Source organism: Callorhinus ursinus, unplaced genomic scaffold (genome assembly GCF_003265705.2).
Source record: "Callorhinus ursinus isolate GAN/ISIS: 27379988/994484 unplaced genomic scaffold, GSC_fseal_2.0 scaffold39, whole genome shotgun sequence".
Lineage (NCBI taxonomy): Eukaryota > Metazoa > Chordata > Mammalia > Carnivora > Otariidae > Callorhinus > Callorhinus ursinus.
Window position 1 is genome coordinate 2036375 of NW_027397101.1, and position 21454 is coordinate 2057828.

The window sequence follows — 21454 nt, forward strand, 5'->3', positions numbered from 1 at the left end:
GAACGTTTAGGTCTGATTTACAGACAATGCTGGATTTGCATTAGTGTGGTAGGTTTAAAATAACATCCATGCATTAGATGATATTCAGATTTAATGGAAAAATAATGACTGCATTAAATCAGGTTTTATTGTTATGGAGGGTTTTAATTTGGCAGGACCACTTTCCTTTTGTGATCTAGAAAGGGCTCAGTTGAGGAAGGTGGAGCTTCCATGCTGATTCTTGACCTATATCCATTCTGCACTCCCCCAGAAATGACTGCACCTTAAGCAGGTTAACCTTTTTCTTTTGTTTTTTTCGTTTGTTTGTTTTTCCTCAGAAGGTGGTTTTCACTTCTCAAAATCTTACAGATTAATTTAAAAGTAATAAAAATTAAACAGAAGTCATTGTTCTTCCCTGCTTTATGAAATGGTGTTTCCATTGTGGGTTTTTTTTTTTTTTTAAAGAGGAAATGCATCATTAAAGTCGCTGCATTATTTATCAGAGAGGCTAATGAAATCATAACTACAGTAAGTGAAGACACGCAGTACAGCACTGGTTTGAAACACTGCCTATAAAAGCCCAGTTAATCACCGTGGGACTGGTGCCTTTTATACTTCAGCTTGTGAAACCGAAAGCATTGCAGTCTTTGTGTAAAGGCCTCAGAGTTCTTGACTCTCCCCAAGGTAAGAAAAGTCACAGTTATGGGGTGACAATGAAATTTGGTCAGAGTTTGCCAGCAGAGGCGTGATCAACAGCAGATTTTAATGGGACCTCAAAAGATGCTTAAAAGATTGCCTCCCATCTTGCTTGTCCTTTGCTGACATGTTACCTGTTAATTTACTCATCTTTCCACCTGCCTAGGTCGGCTGTTATCACGGATATGAAAGCTATAACTGAAGAGAGGGGAAACCATGGAAAACACAGAGACCGCTCCACAAGTTTACAAAGGGGGATGTTGAAGCTCAGGTTGTAAGTGATTTACTGAGAGCAGGATGAATACCCAGATCCTTCCTGGTTACCTCATTACCTACGTCTTAGCGGCACTGGACGGTTCTCCAGCATCCCACTGAGGCTGTTGGTGGCCTTGGCTGGGGAGTGGCTGGAGTCTCAGTATTCCCCATCCAGCATTAGTGGTGAAGCCTTTGACGTTTCTTTCCTCCACCTGACAGGACTGGACTGTTAGGCGGGAATGCACCCAGTCCTACATAATCTGGTAGCTTTTGCATAGTCCACGCTTAGCTCTTTGCTGACTCCTCCAGGAAATCCTTGACCTTCAAGATTGTGCGCCCAGAAACTTCCTGCCCTGTCTCCTTCCTGTGCACACACCTGGTCACAAGGCCCTACAGTCCTGGGTGGGATACCTGACCCTAGCTGGGCCAAGGAGGACCTTCGTAGGTCATTTGGACTTGAGGGTCATCTTGGGACTCGTCTCCCTCCGGGTGGTGAATGAACGGTAGGTATAACATTTGTGAGCTGTTGGAGACCTTGTCTAGAGAGTCACCAGAACGAAGAAAGAATGAAGCTGATGTGTGCCAACAAACAAAGCTGGGAGATGGTCAGGGTGCACTCAGTTTTCTTTGCTCCTGAGGCCCTGCGAAAGCCTGCCCTATGAACAGCCTGGGGGTCTGGCGTTGCCTGGATTCCGAATCAAAACCAGTACATTTCCTTTTGTGCTCTATGTGTAACTGGGTATCTGTCACTGCAACCACAAAGGGCCTTACTCTTATCTCTGTCGACTGATGGATCACTTCATTCATGCATGAGTGTAAGTGCGCATTTAGAAATATTACAAGTACCCACTAAGTGGCATCTTTTATGGGCTCTCACTTCCGTATCTTGCTTGCGTTATCCACTTGTTCCTGTTTCCCTCTTTCCTGTGCCATCAGATAGATGGGGAAAAGATGATTTTTAAGAACTACGTCAGTTTAGATAGGTGGCGTAGAAGGACTGGTGAGGAGGATTCTGGTTGGCAGTTTATGAGGGGCCTTAGGAGGTAGGAGTCTACCGTGGCCTTATGAACACATGGTTAAGTAATCCATCATCAAGCGCCATGGCATATTATTCACTGGAAGCTACCAAAGGAAGAGAAGACATACTCCTTGTTCTTGAGATGCTCACGGTGGAGGCAGTGGAGAAGGATCACGATGAATGTGAAGCACTTGCAAATAAGGAGAGGAGCTACACGGTAGGGGACGTGGTTAGGGTGGCCTAACACATAGGGGATGATAGCCTGCTCTTGCTCAGATCAATTGGCACTTTCATGGCACTTCTCATTCAAAGATCTTAAGGTAGATGGTAAATACCAGCTCACTATGGCTCACCAGCCCCTTGGGAACCACAGATGTAGAACGGGGAATAATCTGGGACCAGGAGGGACAGGAAACATGCTTAATAGATGGTCCAGGGGGAGTCAGGGAAGTAGAATGTAATTATCGGTGCTGGAACTGGGCCATAATCACCAGTAATGAACAAGCTCTCAGACTTTTGATCCAAGGTGATAATACCACTCTGTCAGCTCGAATACGAGGGAGTTCTGAGTACTGAGGTTTAGTTTCATTACTCATAATGCCACATATATTTCTCACACTGCTATGCATGAAAATTTCTTATATTTAAATTTCCCCCAAATCGTCGTTTCCAAGCTAGATGCTTCCTGCAAAACCTGCATCCCGTCCATCTGCAGACATCCTTCCACTTGCCTGTAACTCCTGACCTTTCCCTCTCGAGCTGCTTGGAGCCTGCATAAGTGATGAGGACAGGGATTTGACCCCTTGGGACTTCAGGGAAGACAGATAATGACGCAATTCTCTTCCTCCTTCCCATTCTGCTCCTCACCTCATTTCTGACTTGGACTTCTCATAACTTGTCCCGGTGCCTCCTCGTCCCACATCTTTCCCCATCTCTGCTTTACCCACTTCAATAAGCTCTGAAGATCCGAGCAGTTCAGGTGGGTCGGAAAGGCCAGGCCCGACTGGATTGCCCTCAGACCCGGGTCCTTTATGCAAATCTGACTCGAAAGGATGCAAACTTCACAGTTCTCAAGTTCACTTATAAAATGGAGTATTTTTTTCAGGAACAAACTTTTCATGTCTAGCCTTGAGCGTCCACTTTCATTTTCCTATTATAGAAAATGGGATCTCATTTCTTCAGGTAAATTCAGTGCATTTTCATAATTTCTATGTCACTTCAGGTTAAACATTTTACTAAATTTGGGGATTTTTTTCCCTCTTGCATAAACTCCATTGCCTCTCACATTGATGTTGATGTGAAGCTTTGGGAAGGGGGCTGTTTACTCAAGTATCATTTGGCTGTTTCTTGATATCTACCTGGCAATGTTTTCTGCTGCCAGCCCTTGAGATGTGCCTTGTGTCACCTGGTCCCTAGGTTGGCCTGCTGAGCTGTAGCCTTGTGCTTCTCAGATCCTTGGTGGGTGAAGGGGAGAAGAGTCCAGTCCTGACTCATGCATCTGCTTTCCAATTCTTTCCAGTTCTCTCCAGTTTTGTCCCTGAAGCCCTAGCCCTTGAGCTTTACTCTGAAGAATTGGATACCTTTGTTCCATTTCCTTTCTGACCCTCTAGACCCTCTTTCCACCACCGCTGGAAAAATGACAAGTGTATGTTTGCAGCCCAAGGGAAGGATGATCAAAAGGAAAGGGAAAGAACATTTTGGTTAATATCTCAAGGTGTCATCTCTCCAAATAAGCCAATTCTCCCATCGTGTGTATTTTGAATGCAAATCGAAAAACTAAGAACTTGCTAGAAACCTTTTGTTTTAGTCAAGCTTTTAAAAAGGCACAGTACAGATACCTCCCATTTTCTTAGAAGAACCATCTGGATATTTGGGTGGGGGGACAAGGTGGATAAGCTGAAGTTACCCGTGTGTATTGATGATATAGGCGCTATGCTCAGAAATCAAGGGTTTCTTGGTTTTTTTTTTTTTTTTTTTTTTTTTTTATAAACAGAAAATCCCATTTCATCCATCATCAGTCCATTATCACAAATGAGATAGATGTTAGACCAAGATAGCATAATTAACAATATGGAAACTTATCAGATTTGGCGATGGTGTATTTGAAACAGAGGTCCAGAAGTCACCCACACCAGGAAAAAATATGTCAAACTTAGCCTCAAGATATGACCTACTAGGTAGAAATATATGAGATTATTTTCGCCAACTAAGAAAGGAGAAAAAAGTACATCTGCAGGGCTAACATTTCTATTCATCTATATGCTTGCATCTCTCAGTTCCTTGTCAGCGACACTGGAAAACTCTACTCAGGTGGTCCATTTGAACTTGGTTTTGCTTGCAGAAAACTTTGACATAGTTTGAACGGCAGCATTTAAAATTTTACCGGCTTCAAGTCTTCTGCCAGCTGAAACATCTTTGTGTTGCACAGTTATTATTTCTTTTTAGTATTGCAGCCCACATAATCTGCATGAAGCTCACACTGCTTAGCACTCAGATGGAGTGGATTCTGTTTAAGGATAAAAGAAATGGCGGGTACTAAGTGACCGGTGTGGGGAGGGTCAAGGAGGAGGAGTCATGGTCAAGTCAGAGGAAGGGAGATGGTGCCTACAAGAGACCTTGATGGTCTTAAATGATGGTGATCTAGAGGTGAAATCAGAGACGATCTGGAGGTGAAATCAGATGAAATTTTTTTCTGAGACTTTTTTTTTCATAAACCTCATACATAGTAGCAAATTGCTTTTGGAAGCTGTGTTTATGTCTGGTCAAGGAAGTAAAGGCACGCAAATTTACTATACTGTCATCCGAGAATCCAACTTTCTAGGTTGGTCATGTTGCATGAGGATGCAGAATGTTCCAAAGTCATTCCACGAAGCACCAGTTCTGCCAGATGTTAAAGGATGAGTCAGAGGGAAATTCTCATTTGCAGGCCACAGAGGCTGACCCTGGATGACTTAGACAGGAAGAGAGGGCACTTGACTTCACAGTCCTGATGCGAGCCTGGAGAACAGGTTAAGACAACGGTCAGGAGCCCAGGGAGAGGAAGGTGACCAGAATCACAGCCAAAACCATGTTCTGGGGACCGCCTGGTAGGACACCACTGCCACCACCTGTAGATATTTAACCCCTTCCTTGCACCACCAGTGGCTCCGAGCTCTGAACCTTGTGCCCACCATAGCCACCAGAAGGAGTTTGCACTGTTTTGCTTCCCTGTCATTTCCTCCAGAGTCAAAGTCCCAGGAGGCAACAGCCCACTGACCCTGGAGGGCACGTGATACCCTGGTTCCCACAAAGTGAGGCGGGGGGACTATTTGCCTTTTTTACCTCCTGTGGGGAGAGGTAGACCTTGCCTCCCAGGAAGATTCTCACACAGTTGGGGATTCCCTAGACAGAAGAAGTGACTTCAGCTGCCTGCCAGCCAAAAAATGATAAATGACAACAGGATGTTACATAGGAAAAGGTTCCACAGTCAATTAATTTTGGAAAATGCCAGGTTTAACAGATTTCTTTACTCTAGGGCTTCTCATGTGATCGCATGCATCATGAATCTCCAGGAGGGATTACAGGACCCCCCCTCCCTCTTTATCATCCTATGTGAGTGCTCCATGGAAAACATTGCATGAATCACGACTTGAAAGCAACTAGCAACACTATTTTTTCTCACACTTAACCTCAGCATACCAGTCTCTTTACCGACACATGCCTATATTTCTAGGCATGCAAATTAGAACTGCAGTTTTGGAAACTTTCAGGCTGTACGGCTGTCCCATGGTTGGGTTATTTTTCAGGATGAAGGTAAGATTGCTATTATGGGTTAGCAGCACCCACCAGGCCTTTCCCATCTCAGGTGTGCAGGCTTGGTTTCATCGTCTAGCTATAACAAGGCTGTGCACTTTTCCCTACTGAAACATCTCCATTTGTTCTTGGCACATTGTCCAACTTGCTTGAAGCAGTTAATGCAGCTTTAGAAAAAGAAAAAAAAGAAAATGTCTAAGAGAGGAGCTTATGTCTAAGAGACCTTGGCTCTGCATATAGCAGACGTAGAAGCCGCCAAGATTAAAATTCTCTGATAACTCAAAACAAATGTCCTGCTTATGTTTATGGTGTGACAATGTAAGAGCAGGTAATGCAACAACCAAACAGTGGATGACCTTTCAGCCAAAGTCAGCATAGGAAATTGCTCCGATCTGTATTCATTGGTGATGTCTAAACTTTAGGTCAGAGTCTCATTTTATTTGAAGATTGGCAAGCTGAAGACGGTATCTTCCCATGCAAATCCCAGCCTTAGCTCTCTAGGCAGCAGAGGTAAATACAAGTCACGTGCTTGACTTAAATCAGCACTGGAGTTGAGCTTTTAAAAAAATTCCATTATTTAATGTTTCTTTTTTCAAACTTTCACACTTATGACTTTCTTATTATCCTCAACTTTTGTAAAATACAAAGCTAACACTATGAGATAGAGCCACTCATTAAAAAATTATCTTTTAGGGGCCCCCTCGGTGGCTCAGTCTGTTAAGCATTGAACTCTTGGTTTCGGTTCAGGTCATGATCTCGGGGTCCTAGGATCGAGCTCCGCGTCGGGCTCTGTGCTTGGGGCAGGGTCTGCTTGTCCCTCTTCCTTCCCCCTCTGCTCCTCCCCCCTGCTCCCTCATGCTCTCTCTCTCTCTGTCAAGTAAATAAATAAAATCTTCTAAAAAAATAAAAATAAATCTTTTGGGGTCCTACTATGTAAAAGGTATGTGCTAGATGTAGGGGGTAAACTCATGAATAAGACATATTTCATGCTTTAAGAGCTTAGGCTTAAACTGTGAATCTGTTTATTTATTTAAAAGACTTTTTTGGGGGTGCCCGGGTGGCTCAGTCATTAAGCATCTGCCTTCGGCTCAGGTCATGATCTCAGGGTCCTGGGATGGAGCCCCACATCGGGCTCCCTGTTCTGCAGGAGGACTGCTTCTCCCTCTCCCACTCCCGCTGCTTGTATTTCCTCTCTTGCTGTGTCTCTCTCTGTCAAATAAATAAAATCTTAAAAAAAATAATAAAAAAAAAAGACTTTTTTTCAGTCTGACTATAATCCAGGCACTGTGCTGGGAGCTTGGGTAAAGCAGTGAACAAGAAAATAAAGGTTTCGATTCTTTGGAACATAGATGTCGTGGGGGAGATGGACATTAAATGACATGGCGCATAATTATTTATTGAATCATGCTTGTGATCAGAGCCACAAGGGTTTAGAGCAGAATGCTCCGAGGATGTGATGGTCCACGTCCTGTCAGGAAGTGGCCTGTGAGCTGTGCTCTGAAGGATGAACAAGAATAAACGTGATGGAGACATGGATAAAGGGAAGGAGAGAAGGAATGAGTTTTGGAGCACAGGAGCCTTTTGCTGGTACCAGAGGAAGGGTGACAGGTCACCTGACCAGGCAGGACCTCGGAGACCAGGGGAGAATTTTGGTCTTCATGCTAAGTGCAATGGGAAGGCAAGGAGCAGGTTTCCTCAGGGGAGGGACGTAATCGGATATGCCCTTTGGAAAGGTCACTCTGGCCCTGAATGTTGAATGGCTTGCAAGGGCAGTAATGGGGCAGAAATACCGGTTGGGAGGTTAGTCCATTAATTCAAGTGGGAAGTGCTGGTAGGTTGAACTAGGGTAGGTGTGGAAGGATGATGGTGAGAGGTATAGAGATACCAGAGACATAAAAGAGTCTGAAACAACAGAACTTGATCCTTAATTGGATGTGGGAGTTATTTAGGAGAAATTCAAGGAAATTGCCAAATGCAATATGCCGTGCTAAATGTTATAAGAGACTGTAGAGGCATCTGGCCAGTTGCTGGGTATCAGCAAAGGTGTATGCAAAAACCCCACAAAGGACCTCAAGTCACGTCTAGTTTATTTGAAGAGGCTGGATATAAATACTGAAAATTAGCTCACAATCAAGGCTCTAATTGCCAGGCGTCACATGAGTGATACGGGCACTGTAGTTTGTAGGTGTTTCCAGGTCAGTTGTGGATAGAGCTAGCCAGGAAAGGCTTCATGCAATAGATGGCACTGGCTGGCCTTGGGCAAAGGAAGGAAGAAGAGCAATCCTGGTGGAGAGAACACATGGAAGAGGGTGAGGAGGAAGTAAGGATAGACATAACAAATTTAGGGAGTACCAAGGAGACCGGTTGTATCAAAATGGGGGCTTTTTGGGGGGGAAATTATGCAAAAATATAAGTTTGGAAGCGTAGGTCGGGAGCAGCCGTGGGGTTGTAGAATTCTATAAAAATTTCCTAAGTGTTGATTCACACCTGGATCATCATGAGTAAGCTGTAAATCTCACGTACTAGGAAAAGCTCAAGTTCTAGGTCTCCTTGGACCTTCTCTACGATAAAATCTCCTCCCCCCACCACAGCTTGAGATGTAATTGACATACAACATTGTGTAAGTTTACTGGGCACAACGTGTTGATCTAATGCACTTATATATTGGGAAATGATTAGCTAACACTCTCATCAGGTCACATAATTACTGTTTCTTTTTTTTGTGGTGAGAACATTTAAAATTCACTCTTAACAACTTTCAAATAAATACTACCCATTATGTATTGCTGGCTCCCTTGTCAAATGTTAGTTGACTATATATGCAAGGTTTTATTTCTGGGCTCTTGATTCTGTTCCATCCATCTATGTGTTTATTTTTATGCCACTATTATACTGTTTTGATTACTGTAGCTGTGTTGTTGAATTCAGTTTGCTTATATTTTGTTGAGAATTTTTGTGTCTATATCCATCAGGGATATTGGCCTTAAGTTTCTTTTTTCCTGTGGTGTTCTTATCTGGCTTTGGTATTAGAATAATGCTGGTCCTGTAAAATGAGTTTGGGAGTGTTCCCTCCTCTTCAGTTTTTGGGGAGATTTTGAGATGGATTGGTTTTAATTCTTCTTTAAATGTTTGATAGAATTCACCAGTGAAACCATCTGGTCCTGGGCTTTTCTCTGTTGGGAGGTTTTTGATTATTGATTCACTCTCTTTACTCATTATTGGTACATTCAGATTTTTAAAAAAATTTCTTCCTGATTCAGTGTTGGTAGGTTGTATATTTCTAGGACTTCATCCATTTCTTCTAGGTTATCCAAGATGGTGGTGTATAATTGTTCATTCTAGTCTCATGATCCCTTATATTTCTGTGGGGTCAGTTTTAATGCTTACTTTTCATTTCTGATTGTATTTATTTATATCCTCTTTCTTTTTTTCTTAGTCTAGCTAAAGTTTTGTCAATTTTGTTTATCTTTTTTTTAAAAAAACAGTTCTTAATTTTGTTTGAAATGCCACACCCTCAGAGAAGCCGCCCTTGGCCATCAGTCCCAAAACAGCCTTTCCTTCTGTTGTTTTATTATTGTATATCAGATGTGCCTGTGTATTTCCCTCCCAGTGTTACCACAATGTGCAAGTATCCACTTGTTTACCATCTGCCTTGCCCACTAAGATGCAAGCTCTGTGTGTGAGGGTTTTGTGTGTTGTCCCTTTGTGTCCTTGACCCCTAAAGTGATGCCCTGTACTATGGTACAGACTTGGTTGCAAAGTGGGTATTGTGTGGGCAGGAGTGCAGAGTTTAGATCCAAAATGAAGGCAGATCCTGATACATTCACTGAAGGAAGATGGGACTCACTTTGGGTTAGCCAGACAATTCCTGAGCTCTGCTCAAAAACAAGCACATGGAAAATAACACACTAGTCTTTTTATAGCCTTTGCAATTTTGGAAACCCCCTTATTGAGACTCGAAATAAAGTTATGCAAATATTTGGGATGTTCAAAGTGTGAATATTTACAATGTTTAAAATACTTTTCTAATTAACCATTTTATGAGATATCTTTACTTTCATGCTCAACTTTTCCACTTACCTTTTAGTTAATGTCTTAAATAACTCTTCCATTTGACTGTCTAATGAAAGCATTGCTAGTTAATACTGACTCTAAAATTGGATTTTACTGAACACTGTAAATATGAGGAGATTAAATCCTGGTCTGCAAGATCCAGGAGGAAATATGGGGTTGCTTCCATCTATGCTTGCAGCTTCCCGTTTTTTTAAGATGGAAATTTCCTGGTTACCTTGCTCCTGGACAGGGCTCATCTCTGGGGTCCTCCATACTGGACAGAAAGGGTGAGTTCTACTTTCAAGATTGGATGCTACCCCACCTCTAAAGTAATCCTGCCACAGGGTCGGGGGTTGTCTGAGCCTCATAATATCTTTTTTTCTTTTTTTGTAGGCTCCACAAAGTGGAGTGTGCCTTGATTCTTCACCTGACAAAGGGGGGTGCTGATTATTGTACCTATTTCAAGGAACTGAGTTGTGAGGAATAAATGAGATAATATGCATGAAGCCCTAAGAAAAGTGTCTGTTTTTTTCCCTTAAGTTCCACATATGAACGTAATCATATGGTATTTGTCTTTCTCTGACTGACTTATTTTGCTTAGCATTATACTCTCTACATCACTATATTTGGACACTTGAAGCTAATTTAACACTGTATGTTTACTGTACTGTAATTAAAAAGTTTTTAAAGTGTCTGGCACATAGTAAACGCTTAATGTTATCAATTATTATTGTACACTGAGTATATGGGGATCTTTGTCTCTACACAGACCTTTTAACTGAGCCTGTTTCACCTGTTAAAACTCATGTTTTGGCAATCAACATTCAGATTTTACCCAGTTCTTGTTGGTCGGCTCACTTCTTTTTTGTCTCCTCTGAACTGGTTGCTTGGCCTGCCCTCAATGGGCTTCCATGGCCCACTCTTAACTGCTCATTTTGCTCGATTGGCTTTCTTGCCCATGACCTTGAATGGTTTTTCTGGGATATTACCTTTTATATCACAGATAAGAGGCAGTGCCCTTCTATACCCTCCCTGGCCTGATTCATGAGTGATGATGGAGGACCCTTGTCCTCTGCCTAGGGTGGAGCTTTCATCGATTCCTAGATCTTTAGTATTGAGCTGAAATAAAATGATAGTAGCACCATGTGTCAGGGTGGGCAATGCCATGGCCTTATCTGGTAGAGGACACCCAGCCATCCATGTGGTTATCAAGAGGAAGAAAGGGGACTAGGTTTGTTTTTCAACATAGCCTCTTATGGTCTTAGCATCCTTCTCTTTCCACCTGCCGCACTGTTGATGGTGTCTGGAGGGGTGGTCTTGTCTGGGGCAGATACATAATCAGAACCAGATGCAGATACAGAATTTTTGCCCTTGGTCAAGCATATAGCAAACAATCCCATATTCATGCAGTGCTACATGAATCTAGAAAATAATCGGGCATTTCCTGATGCACCCGGAGGGTAATTTATCTGGTCTTTTCGCAGACACTTATTCAGTCCTTTGCTGTTGGGGTGGTCTTCATTGCTTTTCAACTATTTCCAAGCATCCTCATTCTGTCTTTTGGTTCCATTTAAAACTTCACATTTTTCCAGGAGAATAACCCTCAACTGATCATTTGGGTTGTCAGTGGCTGGGATGAAGCACTGCTGTTGATAAACTGACACAGCCGAAGGTCCCAGGAAATTTTTCATGTGGCATCTATTGCATGTTGGGATTTGCAGAACACGGGCTGCTCTTCTTCAACCCACGTGACACCCTGGGTGGTGGATGCACGGTGAATGAAGGATTGCTGAGACCTCGGAGCTTCCTCAGAAATGTCACTGCCTAATCCACACGCGCAATTAGAATTGTGAGGACAAGGAGGGTGAGTTTCATCTACCTCAGGCTCCACACAATATGTTCAGATAATAAATTCCTGGTTCATTTTCTCACTCTGGCTCTGCGAAAACGCTTAGCTCGAAAGCTGCCACTATTCTTTTAAAAATTCCCCGGCAGTCCTGGAAGCCAGGAAAGTTTTACTTTCAAACAAGAATTTTGGTGTTTGTATCACTAAGGCCTCTATTTAATTACAGTAACACATTGTTTAAATTAAGTTTCTTTGGGGAAAAAATAAGGGTTTAAGTGAAGAGGAAAACATTATGTCAAAGTACACAATGTTTTGAGAGACTGAAAACTCTGTTTTTCCAATAAAAAAAAATTTTGAAGCATTTGTGGAATTCTCTTCCCTGTGGTCAATTTGCTCACACTGTGGCCTTCATCTAGAAGTAGTTCTCTACCCCTTCACCTGTGTTAGGTCTAAGAGAGAAGAATTTTCATAAAGGCGAGCCAGGCCTCCAACTGGGGTCCTACAAGGCTCTGGCAGGCCTTCTAGGAGCTTGAGATTTGAGTGTTTAACTTCCTAACCAGATGGTGTCAGTTTCCTTCTTTAAAGATGCCAGTTTCCGCTGGATGTATTAAGCATATCTTCACAGTCTGGGTGGAAATTTGTAGTAGTTAGCTGTAGACCATCAAGTGATGGACAAAAGTGACCAGAATTCAAGAAGTGGTGGTTGTAAGTACACACGGCTAGCTAGATTCTGTCCTCTCTCCTTCCTGCCTGCCTTCCCTCCCTCTTTCCCTCTCCCTTTCCTTTCTTCCCTTCTTCCCTCCTTGGCGAGTTAGAAGTCTTTCTCAGGATGGGAGGGGTCGGTAGACTTGCTAGTAGATCTGGGGAGTAGGAGAAAAAAGCACCGTACATATCAATTATATCTCAATAAAACAAAAAGCAAAGAAAAAAACACTTTCTCTTACTCTCAGAATACTTCTGACACCAAATGTGTGGGTTTTGCCACACCAAGAAATTTTCCAATTCTCAGTAGACACCAGCTGGGAGTCTAGCAATTTAGCTCAGTGCTGTCACTAACTGCCTGGCATGAGCACAGGCCACAGGGGTTAAGGGCTCAGTCTGACATGACTGCCCAGACCTCCGATGCCAATCGTAAATCCAGGGCTGTCATATATATCTGACCAGCTGGTTCTAAATCAGGGGTTCCCTCCTTGGGTTTGATAATTTGCTAGGACTTCTCACAAAACTCAGGAGAACATTTATCTATGTTTATCCTGAAGGGTGTTACAAAGGATACAGGCGAACAGCGGGGTGAAGCAGTACATGGGGCGTGGTGTGGGGAAGGGGTGAGGAGCTTTATTTCCCCCTCCAGCTGTGTCATCCTCCCAAGTACTCTGAAACCCAGAGTTTGGGGATTTTCTAATGGAGGCTTCACCATGTAGGCATGATTGATTATTAACTCAGTCTCTAGCCCCATTGGGCTCCCAGGAAGATGGGGTGAGGCTGAAAGTTCCAAGCTTCTAATCATGTTTGGTGTTCCTGGTGACCAGCCCTCCTCCAACCCCTATCCCGGGAGCCCCTCAGAGTCACCTCATTAGAACAAAAGACACTCTTATCACTCAGGAAATTACAAGGATTTTAGGAACTCTGTGTCAGAAAGCAAGGTCAAAGACCAACTATTAGAACAAAAGATGCTCCTAGCACCCCTCTCACTCAGGAAATTACAAGGGTTTTGAGAGCTTTGTGTCAGGATCAATATATATATTTGATCTGGGGGCAAAGACCAATATATATATATTTTATATTATGTTATAGTAACACTGGGGGCCAAACTTTATTTTACAACTCTCTTTGTCCAAGGGGTGCCTGGGTGGCTCAGCTGGTTAAGCATCTGCCTTCGGCTCAGGTCATGGGGATCAAGCCCCGTGGTCCAGGCTCGCTGCTCAGTGGGGAGCCTGCTTCTCCCTCTCCCTCTGCCCTTCCCCTATTTGTGTACGCACACTCTCTCTCCCTCTCATTCTCAAATAAATAAATAAAATCTTAAAAAAACAACACCCCTTCCCCCCAATTCTCTTTGTCCCAAGCCCAGACAAAACGGCAATAGAAAGAAACGTGTGACCGTTGTCCTCAAAGTTGGGGTCAATCCCAGGCTTGATTTATTCAGGTCCACTTGAGCAAGGGGCTCAGAGCACCCCTGTCCCTCGACTAGGTTCAGAGCTGGGTGAAGCTCCTGGGCTCTTCATGGCTCAGCCTGGCTTCCTTTAGGGAGGTTGAGCTGCTGGGCAGGCTGGGCAGCCGAACCAAACATTTGCCACAGAAGGCATCTTTCTTACTGCCCTCCTTATAGGGTAGCTACTTAGAATTTCCCGGGTGATCCCATCAGCTTTTACAGCGTGTGTGTGTGCCAGCTATCCTGGGGGATCCTTCTAGTCCAGAACATTCAACCAATCCTTACATACTTCCTGTGTGGGAAGGCCACCCTGGAGCTTCAGGTAGCACGGAGATGAGACAGGAAATGCAGCATACCCACAAGCAGCTTCTGGGCTAGCGCAGGGTGAACTCTCCCTCTAAGGCGGGGGGAGAGTGGTGATGTGCCTGAGAGAAGAACAGACCAAAGATGGCAGGGTGTGCATGGAGAGCAAGGGAGAATTGATTTCAATCAGGAGAACCAGGAATAAAGTCCTTTAGAAGTAGCGGTTAGACCCAGCCTCGCACACCAGGTAGGACGTGGGCTGGATGTGGGCCGGTGAGTCAGGCAGGGAAGGCTCCGAGGACTGGTCTGACTGGTGCAGAGAGAAACAGTTGGTTGGGGAAGGATTTGGGGGCAGATGGGGCTGGGCCTCGGCTGTCAGGTGAAGGAGCTGAGACCACGTGAACGCCAGGAAAATAATTTGGGTAACTTCGGGCAGCCTGGAAAAGGGGCCTCACGCTGAGTTGGGCGGGTTTGTGTTCCTCAGCAAACTTTGTCATCTCCATCTTGCGAAGATCCAAAAACGCCCCCTCGGGTATTGTTTTGTTGTGACTATCTTCTTATGATATTGGGCCAGGCTCCTCTTGGCGCACAGACAAACCCTTCCCGTCTTGTTCTGTGACTATCACGTTTGCCATTGTATTTAAGGAATAACAGCTCTCAGTGGCTGAGAATCTGTCACCTGCCAGGCACCTTGGGGAGTTTGTTACATGTCTTATTTCTTTTAATTCCCTTGAAAACCCTAGGTGGGAAACATTTCCCCTACTTTTCAAAGAAATGGAGTCCCAATGTGGTTCCATGAGTCCTAAGACCACCCAACTTGGAAGCAGCCAAAAAATGGTCTGCTTCCCTTGCTTTCTATTCATTCTCCTGTCCAAGCACGCGGAGCTTGCAGTGCTGATAAAGAGTGGTAGGCAACGATGGGTGTGCCCAACACATGACATGCATGGACTTCCCACAAAAACGACAGAAGGAAAGTCCCATTGTTATTATTCCCATTTTACAAATGAAGAAACTATCTCAAAGACGCATGTAATTTGCCCATAGTCACAAAACTACCAGTGGCAAAACCAGGGTTGGAACTAGGACTCTGAGTGCATAGTGCATTGTCAGTTATCAGGGCTGTGAGTGCAGGGACTAGGGTCCAGCATGGTGCTGGGTATATAGTAGCCCCTTACATGAATGCTTTTGAATACATTTTTGAATGTTTTATGAATGAAATTAAGTGGACAAATGAGTGGGTGGAATAAAGAATGAATGAATCATGTGTATGACACCGAGCCTTAGTTCTCTATTTTCTCCTGGACACCCTGCTAGGACTTTGGCGAGCCTCTCCCGCCAGCATGGATGATATGACCAGGCCATAACTCTGTGGTCCCGAGAGCCGGGCACTGCACAGATGTAGAAATGGGGTCAAGTGCCGGACACCATATTTCTCAGTCATTTGGGCTTTGTCTGGAGGAATGAACCTTCTATACCATGTCCTAGTGCTAAACTAGGTATGTAGCCTGCTTTAATAGTGATAATTCAGTTACAAGTAATATGGAAACAATCACAAATATGTTGGGACATTTTGGTGGTTTTGTTTTTAAATAAACTTACTTCTTATCTGTTATGACCGCTGAAATTTTTAAAAAATGACTTTTATTTTTAGAAAAGTTTTAGATTTATAGAAAATCTGCAAAGGTAGTACAAAGAGTTTCCCCCTAGGCCTCAGCCGGATTCCCCTGCTGTCAACAGCTTACATCTCTGTGGTACATCAGCTTAACTAAGGAGACAACATGGGTAGGTACTTAAATAACTAGATTCCACACTTTACTCCGATTTCACTAGTTTTCCCCCAATGTCCTTTTTCAATTCCGAGATCCCATCCGGGATACCACATTGTAGTTAGTTGTCATGTCTCCTTAGGCTCCTCTGGCCTGTGTCAGTTTCTTGGACTTTCTTTGTTATTTGTGACCTTGACAACACTGAGGAGTACTGGTCAGGTAGGTGTCTTGTAGAATGCTCCTGTATTTGGATTTGTCTGATGTTTTTCTCATAGTCAGCCTGGGATTATGAGTTTTGAGAGGAAGACAACAAAGATCAAGTACCATTCTTGTTACCTCATATTAAGGCTACTGCTAATTTTTGATTTTATTTATTTATTTATTTATTTATTTAGAGAGCAAGTTGGGGGGCAGTGGGAGGGACAGAGGGAGAGGGAGAAGATCTCAAGCAGACTCCACACTGAGTGTGGAGCCTGACGTGGGGCCCAATCCCAGGACCCTGAGATCATGACCTGAGCTGAAACCAAGATTCAGATGCTTAATCAACAGAGCCACACAGGTGTCCCAAGACTACCACCAAAATTTTTAAAGCTAAATCTTTAATTCTACTTTTCATGTTTGTAACTCCATAGTCTTCCCTTTATGGTTTTTCCAATGGCCCCGTTGATTCCATTGGAGAGACCAAGCTCTCCTGCTGGCTCACTGGGTCCTAGCTAAGTCTTAATAGCAAAGCATTTTGCAAGGGATTCCGTTGGCCCCATTTTGCCTAGCCTGGATTAGATAATCTCGGTTTACTAGTCAGGTGAGTTTCTCCTGGTTGAGATGTAGAACACTTTTTTCATGACTGCTGATAGATAAATGGAGGCATTTCTAGTTCTTAATGGTGTAGCTGTCCCCCACAAAAAACACTAATCATCTTGATGGGATTGCTGAAACAGCTTACAAGGACAAAGCCATAGGAGAAAATATAAATGTGTGTCTACAACCATGTTTTTCATAGATGGATGCCAAATTCCATGTTTACTTGTTTTTTTTTTTTTTTTTTTTTTTTTAGAATATAAAACTATCGATAATGATGATCTCCAAATTGTCTTTGTTTGGAGGCATCCACCGTGCCCTGAGCTCAAAAACCAGCCTCTCTCACTGGTTTGTCCTCACTCAATCTTTTCTGTCTCTTTCTTGGGAGGGTCCAGCAAAGCTACATCCATTATCGGGAACCTACATCCATTATCTCCATTTAAAACTACTTTGCTGTTGGGTTTCAACCATGTTTTATCCATACTCATGAAACATGAAAGGGTTATACATTTCAGGAAAGCCAGTGAGGCTTGGACAAAGAGAAAGCATTAAAGCAATTTCCAAATGACAACAATCCTCATTACCCTTCAGGACGCCAAAGGGAACAGATTTGTCCTGAAGTTTGTCTCACTGAATTTTATTTTGTTTATTTAATTATTATTTTTGGTGTATGTCTCTCTGCACTTTTAGACGGAACAGCACTCCTGCTAGTCAAGATAACATCAGACTGTTTATTGTAGATCTTGGCTTAAGGTGCAGATGTTTTGGCTCAGTTAATAATAAACCATTCTTTAACTTATTTTTAATTTTAGTTCATGAAGTAATAGGAAAATATAGCAACTTTTTGAATGTGCTCTTAGGGAGAGAGGAAGAGAGAGGGGGAGGGAGAGAGAGAGAAAGAGAGCAAGCTAACTTGAGGTAGATGGTTCTGGTTAAGTCCTAGGCCAGCTTAAGATAGTGCCATGAAAATGTCCTGTTCCCCTTTCCCATCATCACCCCTGCCTTGACTTTCACCATTTACGCCCTCATCTTCTTGATCCCTTTCCCTCGTGTGGATCCTGCTCGAGTCAGGGACGTGCTTTTCTGGCTGACATCTACATCTTCCTCTTGAATGTCCTCTTGAATGCCTTAGGGTAACAGGTCCCCCACATCTCCTCCTGCCTGGCTATCCCTGATGGAGCCCCACAGATTTCGAGCTTAGCATTAACCCAACCTCCTTCCAAAATGAGAATTGTTTGCTCTGATTCCTGGAAATGCTCATGAACAGACTCCATGTGCAGGGAGATGGGCCTGTGGAAGGGAGCCAGTCGATCGGGACACCCCATCCATCCAGAGTGGGGCCTCTGCTGGTGCCTGTGTCTTGGGCAGGCAGGCTGCAAGGCCAGCCGAGGCCTGGGTTTACGGGGAGTGGCAGGTGTCTACCTATGGGCTCATCTACTTCTGACAGGTGGGGCCACATGAAACACTTTGGTTCTTTGAATCTTAGGAACCAGGTAACCTTATGCACGGTTTCAAGTCTCCGTGTCAAACCAGCCGTTTGCGGGTGTCAAGGCCAAAGCCTGGGAGGAGGCCGTCGTTGGTGCAGATGAGCCGCAGTTGCTGGAGGGGCCGGCGTCTGTAAGTGGTTCAGTGCACTGGGGTTCCGCTTCCGGTCCATGACCTCCCGCATCCGGGTCACGCGTGACCCCTGTGCACCGGAGCAAGTTGCCCTTGGCGTGGGGGCGGGGTTCTGGAGCCGGAAGGAGGGTGAGGCGGTGCAGTTTACCTTTAAGAAGTCGGCTAAGGGCCTGGACTCTATCCGCGTCACCTGTCGGTGAGTGAGAGGGGCCCAAAGGGAAAAACAGGCAGAAGGCAGATCCGAGGCAGACAGGTGCTATAAGCGTGGAGGGTCACCCCAGGCCGAGCAGAAGCCACATGGTGTGGCCTTCGTGTCCCCTGAAGGCCCAGCAGGTCCCCAGCTCACAGGGAAAGCCAGCCTACTTTCAGGAGGAGGAAGAGGAGGTCCAGAGCCCTGCCCTGCTCCCAGAGGCCCAGCACTGAGCTGTGGTGCGTGGGGGTAGCCTTCTGTGATCTGGAAGTTTTGAGGAACAGGCAGAGTGGAGGAAGTGGGGAAAAGGGTGGGTAGGGGGCAGCTGGCTCTGCCATGCATCTCAGGCCGGGGTCCACGGCATCACCCCTCCTTTCCTCTTGGCAGGGTGGGTGAAGGGGTGAGGCAAATGAACTCCAGCCCTGCTCAATCCAAATGCTCCTGAGGGTTTTGGGGAACATCCCTCCCTGTGTGCTTTGTCTGAGTTTCCCCCCCCCAAGAATCTCCAGCTTTTGAAAGTGGCCTGGAGAGGGAAATTGTTTTCTTTTCAAAGGAGATGTAATAATAATCCCCACCCCCCTGGCCCCACACCAGGGTGTAAAGATTGAGCCTGAGACCAGACTGATGGGCCCAAGAGCATGAACCACTGCATCTTGTGGGAGGGAGTCTCTCAGGGGTGAGGCAGGGTTTTCCCACATCTTGTCTCATAACCGACTCAGGGGAAAGGTTGTTCTCTACTGTCCCAAGCCATGGCTTGGGACAGTAGGCAAAGGGGTTGTTGGGGAACAGCTGCAGACCCACTGCTCCTAAGCTGACTCCCACCCTACTCTGGGCCGATAGAATTTTCTTTATTTGCTCCCTTGGATAACTGCACCTTGGGCCCCACTTTCTCCAGGATGCCAACTGCGCAAGCTGCGTGTATATGACAGATCTTGTGTATTTTAACTTTTTTTTTTGTAATATAAATGTTTTGATTTTGTATTTTTGTGGATTTGAATCTTAAGGCCCTCATTCCTGCACAGTGTTCTCGGGTACACGTGCAATCTTGGGGGTCAGTCGGCAGCAGCTCCCGGGGTCTGCAGAGCAGGAAGGCTTTTTGTTTGATCACAAAGGAGAACATCTATTCGGAGGGCATAACCTATTGACCTACCTCCTTTTTGCCAATCGGAGCAGGCTTTCCTGCCCTAGTGTCTTCTTGAAACCACTCCACCCTCAGTGTTCCACAGGAGACTAGGTTACCATTCGTGGCTCCGTGACTTGATGTCCTTCTACTGGAAGATTAGAAATTGGTCTGAACAGCAAAAGGTGGTGCAGGAGGGTGAGGAGAGGCTGTATGAGGGGAAAGGTGCAGAGGGGAAGCCAAGATTAGCTGAGGGTTGTCTCTACATGTAATAAAGGATTCCTGTTCTGGACTTCTAATCCCGGGGCATGGGACTCACTTTACAGACTAGATCCCTCCTTCACTGGATTGGGCTAGGCCTACTAGCACAACAGGGGTGTGTGTGTGTGTGTGTGTGTGTGTGTGTGTGTGTGTGCTTTAAAAAGTGAGTTGGTAAGGATAGCTTTAAGAACAATACTTCTTGTACCCAACTTGAACTGCCCAGGGATGGGTGTATGAAGCTGAGGCTACATTTCTTAACCTTCATAAATTCTGAGCTTTTCTTGTTGGCTTCCAGAGAGATCATGAGCCATGGCTGCTTCTCGGCTCCCAGAGCCAGTGTCCTGCCTGCTGCAGCTGTCATTAATGTGATAGCTAAAGGAGAAAAGAAGATTTCGTTTACATGCTGTGAGATCCCCACAGACCTACCTCATTGTGTTGAAACAGGGCAAGTGCAACAGAACGCATTGGGTGATGTATATCTGATCCTGGGTTCTTGTCTCCCCTACTCACTGCCCCCTCTAGTTATATTTGTCTGGGCCTTGTAAGACTTCATGAATAGCTGATTGGGTGGCTGCTAGGTGGCCTGTTTTGTGTAAATATAATATGTTGGTCTTCTCCATCTTCTTTTGGGGTTTTACAGTTTACACACTTCTTTTTTTTTTAATTTTTTTATTGTTATGTTAATCACCATATATTACATCATTAATTTTTGGTGCAGTGTTCCATGATTCATTGTTTGTTCATAACACCCAGTGCTCCATGCAGAACGTGCCCTCCTCAATACCCATCACCAGGATAACCCATCCCCCTCCCCCCCTCCCCTCTAGAACTCTCAGTTTGTTTTTCAGAGTCCATCATCTCTCATGGTTCGTCTCGCCCTCTGACATACTCCCCTTTTCTTCCTCTCCTGTTATCTTCTTCTTTTTCTTTTTTCTTAAAATATGTTGCGTTATTTGTTTCAGAAGTGTGATTCAACAGTCTTGCACAATTCACAGCGCTCACTGTAGCACATACCCTACCCAATGTCTATCACCCAGTCATCCCATCCCTCCCACCCCCAACCACTCCAGTAACACTCAGTTTGTTTCCTGAGATTAAGAATTCCTCATATCAGTGAGGTCATGTGATACATGTCTTTCTCTGATTGACTTATTTCACTCAGCATAACACCCTCCACTTCCATCCACGTCGTTGCAAATGGCAAGATCTCATTCCTTTTGATGGCTGCATAATATTCCATTGTACACACTTCTTTTTGTATTAAGAAAAATAGCCAAAGCATCTTTGACAAGATTTTGTATCAGGAAAAGAATCTGGAGCATAGCTTGGTGACCACTCTTGAAGTGTGGGGGTCTTGAATCATCCTCTCTTTGTGTTCCCTTCCCCTGTTTCCTATCTTGGGCCAGATCTTCTGTCCTAAATGCTTGACTCCTACTCTATCTCCTGTTCTATCCCCCCTCCCCCAAAAAACCCCCCACCACGTACACATTTAAATCTTGAAGCAGCTACAATCACTCCATCCCTTGTCCCCAGTCTCTTGTGTCAAGACCATCCCTTGGTGTGATTCATACAAATACACTACTATTTGGATAGATCAAACCTCCTTTAATC

General features: G+C 44.5%; 1 pseudogene; it reads left to right on the forward strand.

The window, feature by feature from the left end:
* The first annotated feature begins 2030 nt into the window (after positions 1–2030).
* On the forward strand, positions 2031–18695 carry LOC112808529 (protein lin-28 homolog A pseudogene; annotated as a pseudogene).
* The last annotated feature ends 2759 nt before the right edge of the window (positions 18696–21454 follow it).